A 14,463-nucleotide genomic window follows, 5' to 3' on the forward strand; every position below is an offset into this window, starting at 1 on the left:
TATTGGGAACTCCCTGAGAGAGAGACCCAGTGTTACATATGGAAACATATCATAATTGAGAGACTTATTGGTGAGAAGTAAGTTCCAATTGAAGAAACCTCTAGTCTAGCTGAGTAATCAAGGGAAAGGTTTTGTCTGCTGTGAAGAATGTAAAGCGAGCGACATAGGTGTCAACATGAGGGAGTTCCAAGACTCCAAAGGCCAAAAATAAGTATTAATGAAAGGATTACATGTGACACTACATATGTGGTATATGTGATTGAATGCCATTGTGGGCTGAGATATGTAGGTAGCACCAAATGTCCGCTGAAGAAACAAATTTTGGAACACATAAGAGCTGTACAGAACAAGGATACAAACTATGCTATGACAAAACATCTATTGACACACCCGGGTAAAGATTGGTCAAACATGCAATATTTTGGAATAGCGAGAATCGGTAAAAATGAGAGAGGGGGAGATAGAGAGTTGAGACTCATACATCTGGAGTGGCGATTTATTTTAAAGTCAAGGACTAAGACACTCAATGGATTGAACGGGGATGAGGAGCTACACAGTCATTTATACGTGTGTAATCTGATATATCTCTAAAATATAAGGTGACATATAAGAAGCATGAAATTATTTAATCTAAGAACCCAGTGACAGCATGGGGGAAAAAGGGAATGTGTCATGCGAACAGCAACGAGGTAGAAATGGTGTAATGATGAAAAATGATTCAGAGCTCTTTTCTCTCAAATTAGAGAAAGAAATAAGACAATATGCACAGTAGAGTGGTATACTGCAAGATTGAAACTACTTGACACTGTCATTGAATAGGGCACTGAGCCCTAAAATAAGGAAATCTTATGAAGGGTTGTATCCAAGTTATAGATGTGAGGGATCCTGTTTATAGATATGTTAAGAGTAACTTAGACCCAGATAAATGAATATGTTAGTTGAAGAAAGGTACAAGGAATTACATACAAATATATAATAGAAAATATAATGAGGCACAATTTGCATATAACTATAGAAGTATTATACATGAGATGATATGATTGATAATCTATGACAATGAAGAAATGTATATACCCAATATGCATGCAGATTGGAAATTATTTTTTTGATGATTTCTTTTAAAACAAGAACTACGGATCCCAGAATGCCTCATTATGGGTACATGTGGGAGAATATAAATAGTAGACATAGAGAACGCACTCATTAACCGTGAGCAAGACTTGGGAGTTGAAACACGTCAGTGGTGGTTTATGTGATGAAATAATACTGAAATACATTTATAAAAACACCTTCCTGGAATGCAGCGTATTGGGAGCATAAATATATATATATATATATACACACACACACACACACACACTACAAAGAATAACGCTGCACTCCCGAAAGCTTCAAGTTTTCAAATGATTTAATGACTCATCGTGTGCACATGACATCACACCCAACACCAACGCGTTTCAACATCAAGGGGGTCATTCCGACCCCGGTGGGCGGCGGGCGCCGCCCGCCGGGCGGAGACCGCCAAAAGACCGTACCGCAGTGAAATGACCGCGGCGGTCATTTTGACTTTCCCGCTGGGCAGGCGGGCGACCACCAAAAGGCCGCCCGCCCGCCCAGCGGGAAAGCCCCAGCAACGATGAAGCCGGCTCTGAATGGAGCCGGCGGAGTTGCTGGTGTGCGACTGGTGCAGTGGCACCCGTCGCGATTTTCAGTGTCTGCTTTGCAGACACTGAAAATCTTAATGGGGCCCTGTTAGGGGGCCCCACGACACCCGTTCCCGCCATCCTGTTCCTGGTGGTTTTTACCGCCAGGACCAGGATGGCGGGAAGGGGGTTGGAATCCCCATGGCGGCGCTGCTTGCAGCGCTGCCGTGGAGGATTCTCTGGGGCAGGGGAAAACCGGCGGGAAACCGCTGGTTCCCCTTTTCTGACCGCGGCTTTACCGCCGCAGTCAGAATTGCCCCTGAAGCACCGCCAGCCTGTTGGCGGTGCTTCCTCCGTCCCCGGTCGGAATGACCCCCCAAGTCTTAATCATAGTGAGCCTTTTTTCTTTTATTTCATCTTGCTATTTATATACTCACATAAGCTCCTATTGATGATGTCTTAGCTCACAGGGAAATACAATAACTCTTCCCAAACTGCACAGACACTCAAGCCCAGTTTCAGCTCAGAGCCCTTATCTTGACTAGTTGGTAACCTCTGAGCAACTGAGAACAACTGCCACCTTTCTCCTTTCACCCTCTGAGCATCCAAAGCTCGATGTTTATTGAAACCTCATGATTTACTACAATGCGTCTTTCATTGCATATGCTGTTTTCACCTTGTTACAATACACACAAATATCCCGTTTCCTGACTTGTGCCTTTCACATCCATTATATCATTTTCAAGTAATACCTCTTAATGGCTACAGGGACAAATGTATAAATAGCAAGATGAAAAAAAGGACTCACTCGCCATGATTAAGACTTGACGTTGCAACGAGTTGATGTTGGGTGTAATGTGCACAGGATGAGCCATTAAATAATTTGGAAACTTGAAACTTCTGGGAGCGCAGCGTTATCCTTTGCTTGTACAATTAATCAGGGGAGTGGTCAATCTCCCTCAATTGCACCATCAGTAAGACTGCGCTGCCTTTTTGACCATTAGTATCTATCTATCTATCTATCTATCTATCTATCTATCTATCTATCTATCTATCTATCTATCTATCTATCTAACTATCTATATATATATATTCACTGAAAAAACAAAGGTTACAGGGATGTTATAGTTACTTTCTGAATTTACTCGTACAAAACCTAAGAAATTCAGCAGTTATAGTTACCCGAGCTAACTATAACTTGCACTCCTGTAATGCACTCCTTATGACTCACATATTACATTACTCATGACATGGTCAGTGACATCACTGATAACATCACTGATGACATCTCAAATGACATCACTGATGACATCATCCAGTGAGTGTAAATGTTTGTAGCGATGTGTGAGTGGGTGTGTGAGTGGAGCTATGGGTGAATGAGTGGTTGAGTCATTTGCTGTATGGGAGAGTAAGTGGACGTGTAAGTAACTGGATGGGTGAGCAAGTGACTGAGTAGCTGCATTTTGTTGAGTGAGTGGATGTGTGGGTGGCTGTTCGGGTGAGTGAGTGGGTTTGAGAGTGATTGTCTGGGTAAGTGGTTGGGTGTCACTGTATTGGTGAGTGAGTTGGTGAGTCAGTTACTGTATGGGTGAGTCAGTGAGTGTATGATGGCTGTAAGTTTAACTGAGTGGTGTGTCTGTGACTGTATGGGAGAGTGAGTGGGTGTATGAGTGGCTGTATCCTAAAGTGAGTGGGTTTTATGTGGGAGAGTGAGTGGCTACAATGGTGACTGAATGGGTGTATCTGTGCTTGTACATGTGAGTGACTGGGTGTGTGAATGGTTATATACTTGAGTGATTGGGTGTGTAAGTGACTGTATTGATGAGTTAGTGGCTGTGTCAGTGATTGTATGGGGGAGTATGTTGGTGTGTGAGTTGTTGTACAGCTGATAGACTGGATGTAGCAGTAGATGAGTGATCGGTTAATGGGTTTTGTGAATAATTGTATGGTGTGTCAGTGGCTGTGTGGGTGTATGAGTGGGTGTGTAACTAGCTGTATGAGTCTGTGAATACGTCAGCTAGTACAGTATGGGTGACTGAGTGGTGGTGTCAGTGGCTGTTGAGTGAATGAGTGTGTGAGTAGATGTATGTCTGTGGATATTCAAGAGTTTGTATGTGTGGATGAGTGGGTGAGTGTTTATGTGGATGATGTCATCAGTGATGTCATTTGAGATGTCACTGACCTTGTCATGAGTGATCTAGTATGTGAGGGCACAAGCAGTGCCTTACAAGAGCGTGAGTTATAGTTAGTTCAGGTAGCTATAACTGCTGAATCTCTTATGTTTTGTACCAATAGAATCAGAATGAAACTATAACGTTCCTGTAACCTTTGTTTTTTTCAGTGAGTTTGTAAGGTTTTTTAATTCTATTTCCTAACTATAATGTCATTGTAACCTTTGCTTCTTTCTGTGAATTTCTAATGATTTTTTTACAAGTATTTCCTAACTATAACGTCCCTGTAATCTCTGTTTTTTCATTGAATTTCAATGTTTTTTTAGCATATAGTAATTTTCATTACTATACGTTAATCCAACCACCAGCACGCACAACCGAAGGCCGGCAATCACCTATAAGCACCCAACCGTACACTGTGCATGGCTTTCACCCATGCGCAGCAGAAGCTGCCCGCAAGACCTGGCCTGCAGCCATACCATGAGGCCAACCCCCCTAACCACCCAACCCCATGCTGTGCATGGCCCTTTGGCCATGAGCCGTGGGAGTTGGCTGCAGCCTCTCTGGGTGTGAGAATAGTTGTGAGAAGTGGGTGAGAGTGGCTGTGAGAGTGTCTATCTGGGTGTGAAAGTGTGTACATCAGTGTTTTAGTGAGTGCGTTAGTGTATGCTCAAGTCTGTGAGTGGTGCATGGGGGTGTCAGTGGGTCTGTGAGAAGGTGCACAAGTGTGTGAGTGGGTCTATTAGTGGGTGCATGAGTGTCTGAGTGGGTCTCTGAGTGTGTGCGTATGTGTCTGAGTGGGTGTTTGAGTGGGATAAAGACTGAAAGAGATAGAGATAGAGAGAGAGAAAGAGAGTGAGAGGGAACAAGATAGAGAGTTTTTTGGGCTTTGATATGTGATATACTTAGAATGAGCTAGTTCTGCACAAATTAAAAAGAAAATATATATTTGTCATTTAAAAAGAGTAAGATTACCTTTCAGCATGAGCCTTAAATGTTTGTAGTAAAAAAACAAAAAGAGGGAAACGAGTCCAGCGACTCAAACCCTCAACGCTCAGTGTGAAGGTCTGTGACCTTCACACTGAGCTAATTATTTAAAAACATTTTTTTAGCCCTTTGTGGGCTATCTGGGACCACAGGGGGCCCTTGAGGGCTCCCCTGTGGTCCCTAAATGTAGTTTGTTTTTTATTTTATTTTATTTTACAAGAAGCCCTTTACGGGCTATCTAGCACCGCAAGGTAAGACTCAGTGCTTACCTCACTGTGCCATTGCTTCAGCAGAAAGGAGCTGCTTTTAACAGCAGTTCTCTGCTTGTTGAAGCATTTCATCTCTGTCCTCTGCATGCATGCAGGGGACAGAGATGAAAGGTCTGGTTTTTGATAGCCAGTCACAAACCGTAGTGTTTGCTGTGGCTTTGCTGCAGTTTCAAAGCTGCAGCCAAGCCACAGCAAACAGCTGTGTCCCGGGAGTGGGCACCCCGGGACATAACAGGAGCTTGCCCTGGGGGGTGGCAGTCCACAGGGCGATCAGTGGCTCCTCGAGGAGGGCCATGTGGTCCCTTACCAACATAGAAGAAGCCCCTGGGAGGTGGTGGTCCCCGGGGGTAATTGGTCTGAAACTAACCCCCCTTTACATTATTTTGTATTTGCCACGGAGAGGTGGTGATCCATGCACCCTATTGCTTAACTACCCTGGGGAGGTGGTGGTCCCTGGGGCTGTGGGTGGGGGGCTGGAGTGGACCCCGTACCTAATTTCTTAAATGCCCCAGAGGGGGGTGGTCCCCGGGGCACGGTGGTGGCATTGGCCCCGCTATATTTCAATATTTGCCCTGGGGAGGTAGTGGTCCCAAGGGCTTATTAAAGCTCAAGGAGTGGAGCCCAATACGCCCCCTCCTCTATTAAGCTCCAAATGTCCACAGGACCTGGCGGACCCGAGGCAAGAAAATAAAAACCACGTTTAAAAAAAAAATATATATCTGAAAAAAAATCTGTGGTTCCATCAGTGCATTCTTCCTATGGTTTAAAAAAAAAAAAAAGTTTTTTCGCCCTGGCAGGGTCCCTAAGGGACCCCAGCACCATGGCTAAGGCTTCCTTGTTGAAGTGTTGGCAGCCAATCAGATATAAGCATGAGGATAGTTGGCTCCATGAAGGATCCACGTCCCTAGATAACTCTATTTTTTTGCCCTTAAATCACTCCAAAACTACTTATTGGATTCGCACCAAACTGTAAAAAGCATAATCTGTGGAACAGAATTTAGCTTTGTGCCAAGTTTGGTGTAATTCCGTTCAGTGGCTCAGGCTGTAAGGGGAAAACTTGTTTTTAGCCCTCAGCCCCTGCTTGACAGATTTCCCTGAAACTTTCAAGATAGAAGCTAAACTGACCAAAGTATTGTGAACATTTCATGAAGATTCGTCAAGCAGCGCCAAAGTTATAGGCAAAAAAAAAAATGCTCCATCTCTGGATACTATGGCCCACAGTTATATTTTTTTGCGTCACATTTGCATAATGTTTTGACGCAAACACAACGCAAACGTAAAAAATATTATTGTATTTTGTAAGTTTGCGCCGTTTTTGCATCAAAAAGTGATGCTAATGCAGGGCAAGAAAAGTATAAATATGGGTCTTGGTCCTAGCAATCTATTTTGGCAACTGCCACTAGGTAATATTCATATTTATATATATATATATGTATATATATATATATATATACATATATATATATATATAGTGTTTTGGGACCATTCTTTTTTCGGCCCCCCTGGACAGATCACCCTTAAAATATTTCAGGCAGCAGCTGATGGGATTGGCAATTTTTTGGGGAAAGCTTCATGAAGATTCATCAAGCAGCACCAAAGCTATAGGCAATTAAAAAAATGAAACTAGGGCCCATATTTATACTTTTTGACGCTAAACTGCGCTAACGCAGTTTAGCGTCAAAAAGTTTTGCGCCGTCTAACGCCATTCTGAAGCGCCATGCGGGCGCCGTATTTATGGAATGGCGTTAGACGGCGCAATCAGACCGGCGCTGCCTGGTTTGCGTGGGAAAAAACCACGTAGACCAGACAGCGCCGGCGTAGGGGGAAAATGGCGCATGGGCGTCTTAAAATGGGGCAAGTCAGGTTACGTCGAAAAAATCGTCTTAACCCGACTTGCGCCATTTTTTAACGACGCCCATCCCCCATCAACATGACTCCTATCATTGTAAAGATAGGAGTCATGCCCCCTTGCCCAATGGCCATGCCCAGGGGACTTCTGTCCCCTGGGCATGGTCATTGGGCATAGTGGCATGTAGGGGGGCACAAATAAGGCCCCCCTATGCCACCAAAACAAAATATAAAAAAATAAAAAATTATACTTACCTGAACTTACCTGAATGTCCCTGGGGTGGGTCCCTCCATCCTTGGGGGTCCTCCTGGGGTGGGCAAGGGTGGCAGGGGGGGTCCCTGGGGGCATGGGAGGGCACCTGTGGGCTCATTTTGAGCCCACAGGCCCCTTAACGCCTGCCCTGAGCAGGCGTTAAAAAGTGGCGCAAATGCGCCGTTTTTAGCCACGCCAACTCCCGGGCGTCTCTTTTGCCCGGGAGTATAAATACCACGTAAAGGCCTGGGAGTCATTTTTTAGACGGGAACGCCTCCCTTGCATATCATTAACGCAAGGAAGGGGTTCACGCTAAAAAATGACGCACATTCCGGGAACTTTGGCGCTATTCGCCTCTAACGCCATAGTATAAATATGGCGTTAGTTGGCGTTAGTTTTGCGTCGAAATTGCGTAAAAAAAAACGACGCAATTTCGGCGCAAACGGAGTATAAATATGGCCCTAGGTACTAACTATTACACCCTGACCCCTTAGCTCTGGTGGTGGGGTCCCAAAGAGACCCTCCCAGGGCTGAAAAGCATTTTTCTTACATTTTACAAGCTCAGTCACAGTGGAGCAGTGGATCTGCTGGAAAATAATTTAAAAAAACAAAGCAGGGGCTCCTGTGCTTTGCTCATATAATGCCCTGGGAGGGCCAAGTCCTGGGGCCTTTTCTGTGAAACAACAAGGGAGGGCCTCCTAGCCCCCTCCCACTGCCCTTAGGACCGCCACCTCTCGGGGGCTTTTCATCCTTGTGAGGGGGCAGCGTGCCCTCTGCCCGGGGGACTACCACTTCCCCAGGACAAATATTACATATGCAGGTGCCGAATGCCCCGTCCGGCCCTGGGTACCACCACCTCCCCAGGGTGATTAATGTAATTAACCACAACCTCTCGGGACTACACTGTATTCTGAGTGGGGGGCCGGGTGGTCCCCCCGCTGCCCAGGGACCACCTACCCCCGGGGCAAATATTCAAAAAAAGAAAAAGGGTCGCTATGGGACCCGCAATCCCCGGGGACCCCCCCAGGGCTATGTCCTCATTGGAGGAGGGGCTGTGTGGCCCCCCTCTTGGAGCCACAGATGACCCTGGGGACTGCAACCCCCCCTAGGGCCAGCTCCTGCTATGTCCTGGGTTGCTCACCCCCAAGACATAACTGTTTGCTGTGGCTTGGCTGCAGCTCTGCAGCCAAGCCACAGCAAATACTCAATTTTTTTATAACGGGACCTATATAGCAGGTCAAACTATCAAAAAACAGAGCTTTCATCTCTGTCCCCTGCTCCAGTTCAACCAGAAACTGGAGGAACGTTACCCAAGAATCTACCATCTACAAATTCAGTTGACCTTATTCATGACTCGGCCCACTCCACTCTACCCAAATCTATCACACTCCACTCCACTTCAATCTACCTCACTCCAATCTACCTCACTCCTCTCGAATCTACCCCACTCCATTTTAATCTAACCCACTCCACCCCAATCTACCCCACTCTATCTCAATCTTCCCTACTGAAATCTACCCCTTCCCAATTTCCCCCATCTACTCCACTCCAATCTACCCCACTCCAATCATCCCTCTTCATTCTATCCCAATCCAATCTACCCCACCCTATTCCAATTCACCTTTCTATAATCCACCCAATCTACCCCACTGTACCCCACCCTACTCTATCCCACTCCACTCCACTTTTCCTCAATCATTCTCCCTCCACTTCACTCCAATCTATTCAGCTCCTGTCCACTCCACTCCAATCTACCCCCACTACACTGTACCCCAATCTAACACACTCCATTCCACTCTACCCAATCTACCCACTCTACTTCACTCAAATCTACCACATCACCCAAATCTAGTCCACTCCAGTCCAATCTAACCCTCTCCACCCAAATCCACCTAACTCCAATCTACCCTTACCCACTCCACCCCAAACAACCCAACTCCAATGTACCCATCCAATCCACCCCACTCCAATCTACCCCACCCCAATCTACCCCTCTCTAATCTGCCCCACTCCACTCTAATCCCAATCCAAACTATCACACTTCTAGCTATTTTACTCCAATCTACCACACTCCACTCCATTCTAACCCACTTCACTCCAGTGTAACCAGCCATAATCCACCTATTCTATCCCAGTCAAATCTATCCCAATCCACTCTATTCTACCACATTCCATTCCAATCTACTCCACTGCAATCTACCCCACTCCACCCATCTCAACGCCAGTCTACATCACTCCAGTCTACCCCACTCCACTCCAATTTACGCCAATCCTCTGCGCTGCACTTTTCCCCAATCTAGCCCACTCCGCTCCAATCTACCCCAACATATCTCATTCCAGTTTACCCCTATCTACCCGAAATCAGTCCACCTCACTCCACTCCAATCTATCCCACTGCACCCCAGTCTACTCCACTCCACCCCAATCTACCCCATTGAATCTACCCCACTCCCCCAAATCTATCTCATTCCACTCTGCTCCACTCCACTCTATCCCACTCTACCCCACTCTACGCTACTCTACCCCATTCTACTCTAATCTCCCCCACTCTACCCAACTCCAGTCTACCCCACTCTACCCAACTCCAATCTACCCCACACCAGTCTAATCTACCCCACACCCCTAGTCCCACTCAATTCTACCACACTCCACTCTACCCAAATCTTATTGTGATGGGTGATTTGGGGGTATTTTTGGGAGGCACAAGAATAGACTCAACCGAATCTTATACTGGGTGGATTTTATTTAAGTTGTGTATGTACAGGTAAGTGATCTTAGTCCATTTCCTTTCTTTATCTCTTTTCACAGTCTTTCTCTCTAGTCTTGTTTAGAGTTGGGTTTCTCTATTGGTTTGTTCTGAGGTCCCTTTGTTTTTCTCTTCTTTTAGGTATAGAGCTTCTTGAATCACCTCCAACGTCAGTAGGACCATGCGGACAAAAATAGAACCAGGAGATAAAGGTAAGTGGACTCTTTTCTCTTCTTTTATCGTTATTTATTAAAGGGGTGGGGATAAAAGGACAAATAGTGAGAGGGGAAAATCCCATGTGGGAAAAGAAATAAGAAAAAAAATATATAGTATGGACATCTTGTTGTGCGCATGAGAATAATGTACTCTTATGGCACAATAGTGCTTCATTGAAGTCTCCTTTCCATGAAAAAAAGGAGAGATAAGGTGGAGCCCAGGTGTACAGAAATACTTTCTCTCTTACTTCAGGCCTGCTCGTTCTTTTCCCGCAAAATGTCCTTCCCTCCTCCCCATCTCCACCAATATCCCGTAGGATTCTGTAGACAGGCATGTACCTGCATGAGCCACGTCCCTGGAGGTTCTTTCGCCTTGTGCCGTGCTGGGGATTTCTCTTTCACGTCAGTTGATCCTTCGTCCTCGCTCGTCCCGGCCGTCTCTGTCCGGGTAACCTCGTTGTCTCCTCTGGTCGGTCTTTCTCCTCCTTCCTCGCTCTGCTTGGCGTCCTCCTTCTCCTCCGCATCTTCCTCCTATCTGGCTCTCTCTCCCCGCTTTAACCCGATATCCGGGTTTGTGAGTAGAGTCCGGCCCTCTTTTCTCGCTCCAGTACCCCTGCGGTATAATAATATGGGCCCCACTTCCTCGTTGCGCCGTAGGATTGTAGCAAGCCTGTTACACTTACCCACTCATTCCACTCCAATCTACCCTACTCCAGTCAACCACACTATGCTCAACTCTACTCCACTACACTTCAATCTAACCCACTCCACCCCCGTCCACCCAACTCCACTTCACTCCAATCTACCGAACCCCACTCCACCCCAATCTACCCTACATCTACCCTACTCCATTCTATCCCACCCCAATCTACCCTGCTGCAAACTACCCCACTTCAATTATCCCTCTTCAATCTACCCCACTCCAATCTACCTCACTCCACCCTAATCTACCCCACTTCTCTCCACTGCAACCCAATTTATCTCACTTCGCTCCAAATTCAACTCCACTCCAATCTATCCAACTTCACTCCATCCCACTCAACTCCAACCTACCCCACTCCACTCTACACCAGTCTACCACACTCCATTCCATTCTACCCAATTTACTCTACTCCACTTCACGCCATACTACCACATGCCACTCAAATCTACCCTGCTCCGGTCGAATGTAACACACTTCATCCAAATCCATCCCACGCCAGTTTACCTTACCCCACTCCACACCAAACTATCTTACTCCAATCTATCCGAATCTACTCCTGTCAAGTCTACTTCACTCCACTCCAGTCTACCCAACCCTAACCCAATCTACCCCACTCCAATTGGCCGCTCTCCAGTCTACCCCACCACATCCCAAATCACCCCACACCACTCTATTCAACTCCACTCCAACCAACTCCACTCCAATTCACCCCACTCAACTCCAGTCTACCTCAATCTTCCCCATTTGTTTCTATATCACTCCAATCTACCGCACACCATCCTAATCTACCCCACTTCACTCCAATGTACCCTACTATAATCTACCCCACTTCAATGTACCCCACTCTCCTCTAATCTACCCCACTTTAATTTACCTCACTCCAATCTACCCCAATCCACTGCATTCCGCTCTTCCCCAGTCCACTGCACTCCACTCCAATCTACCCCAATATATCTCAGCCAATCTACCTCCTTCCACACCAATTCACCATATTAGTCTACCAAACTCCCTGACTTCAGTCTACCCCAATCCACCCCATTCCATTCTACCCCACTCTACCTCACTCCAATCAACACCAATCTACCCCACTCCACTCCATGCTAAACAGCAGACACACTGGTGTACAGTATGGCTAAAACATAGGCGAGGCCTATTGGCTTTGCCAAAGCTTGATTTCTACATTGTCCCAATGCCAGCACCGCTTGAACTACAAGGAGCCCTCTATTGTTAATTATTTACCATCTTGCTCTGTTTCCTGTTATAAAATATCCAACAGAAAATATATCCAATATTTCAGATTTTGTCATTGCTATAACCATTACTCATTTATTGCATTATTCTTTCTAAAGTCCCAGTCCCATGCCCTCTGTAAACATTTAATTATGTTTCCTTGATCCTTTGGTCTGGTTTCAGTCTTTAAATGAACTATATTTACTAATGAAGCCTGGCCTAGCTGTATGTCCGACATTAACATGCCTTCAATCTCATAAGTGAATTCCTGCAAGCATCTGTTTTTCTTCATCCTTTAGAAGCTGAAAGCTGTTCATTCATGTATCCTGTAAGTTAACTTATACCCCAACAAATGTTTTGTGGGAAGTTTACTGGTCCGATTCTGGTAGGGACTCTGCGCTGTGGTTGCTGAGCAGAAGTAAATTGTGCAACTTTATCAAATTAATGGTATTTTGATGGCTTGTTTAAATAGCGCGACTGTCAAGTTTGTGCAGCCCTTACTGCAATAATGTACGTGAGCACTGTACAAGGCAAAAGATTGTGGCATCCATAATGCCATGCATTGTGCAGTTCAGCTGTAAAATTATACTTGCACCACATTTTATTGTTAAACCCTGCTAGTAAAATCTGCACACTATAGTGGTGTAAAGTATGGAACACTTGTAATTTTATGTTATGTTTTATTGATTTGTATAGCCCACTAATCACCCAAGAGGGTATCCAGGCTCTTGTGTAGGTGTATGGTCCTCAAGTTTCTTATATAGAGTCAGGTCTACAGCTTCTTGTGAAACTCAATAAGAGAAGAAGAGGCTCTGATGTGCTGAGGGAGGTTGTTCCATCTCTTGGGTGGGATGTAGAGAATGTGCGACCTCCAGTTTTCTTTTGTAGATGTAGGGAATGTGTATGAGTGAGAGTGAGGATGACTGAAGGTGTCTGGTGGGTTGGTGAAGGTGTATGCCGCTGTTCAGGTATTCTGATCCTGTGTTGTGTAGGGCATTGTATGTGTGCATGGAAGTTTGAATTGGCTGCGCTTGTGAATGGGGAGCCAGTGAAGCTTCCTGTGATCTGATGTGATGTGGGTGCTACGTAGGAGGTCAAGTATGAGTCTTGCAGCAGTGTTTTGGATGGTCTGGAATCTGTGTAGGAGTTGTTAGAGATTCTGACATAGAGAGTGTTGTTGAAGTCCAGCCTTCTGGTGATGAATGCTTGCGTGATGGTTTGCCTGGTGTTCTGAGGCAACCGTTATGAAGATCCTTCGCAGCATATGTAGGATGTGGAAACAGAAGGTGAACACCATGTTGACTTGAGCCATCGTGTTGAGTTTGTCATGTAGGATGATTCTTAGATTTCTTGCATAGTCTGTGGCTGTGGGTGTTGGTCGTAGCTCCAACGGACACCAGGTGGAGTCCTGTGGAGAGGTCTTGTTGCCGAAGATCAGTACTTCTGTCTTGTTGGAATTTAGCTACAGGCAGTTGGTTTGCATCAAGCCTGCGACCATAGCCATGCAGTTGGTGAAGTTGATTCTGGTGTTGGCTGTCTTGTCCATGAGGGAGAGGATAAATTGGGTGTCATTGGCATAAGAGATGACTGTGATGTGCTGTGTTCAGATGTTGGTGAGCGGTGTCATATGTATTTTGAAAAGGGTGGGGCAGAGGCAAGATCCCTGTGAGACTCTGCATATCAATTTCTTGGTCTCTGATATGAAGAGTTGCAGCCTGACAGTTTTGAGTTCTTCATGTGAGGAAGGAACATATCCATTTGAGAATGGATTCTTGTATGCCAATCTTGTGGAGTCTTGTCAGCAGAGTATGTACACGTTTCATATTATTGTAGTAGTAAATGGAGCTGCTGTCAGTTTCAAGTACATGAAAATGTTGGGATTTCTTGGCGTAATCTGCATTATCCGTAGCCCCCCACCTCCTTGTTGTCATTCTCTTTCTGTCACACATAAACAAATGCATCCTTCTGCTGTCCAATATGATCCAGAACCAGCAACCTCACTTCCTCTAAATGTTGCATAAGAATATGCCTCATCAGCAATTGGAAGGTGACATGGCCACTAGGAAGAGAGGAAGCATAAGTGGATTACACATAAAGAGTATTACCTCAAATAATCCAAATATTACCACTATGTCTTCATGATCCCCGTTCTTTGCTGACACAAAAAAAAAAACATAAATGCAGATATACCAAGGGATAGACTAATACTGGTTGATGCCTGAGACAAATGAACTTTATTAAACAGAAAAACTAACAACAAAAATTAAACAAATAAAATGCCAGCACAACCTTTTTTACTGCCAACACAAAGTCATGCAGGATCTGTAGGCAATATGATGAACACATGTTGAAGGAGTTGACCAGGCAGTGACCATACACACATCTGGCAGTGGGACAT

The sequence above is a fragment of the Pleurodeles waltl genome, chromosome 1_2, assembly GCF_031143425.1.
Source record: "Pleurodeles waltl isolate 20211129_DDA chromosome 1_2, aPleWal1.hap1.20221129, whole genome shotgun sequence".
Lineage (NCBI taxonomy): Eukaryota > Metazoa > Chordata > Amphibia > Caudata > Salamandridae > Pleurodeles > Pleurodeles waltl.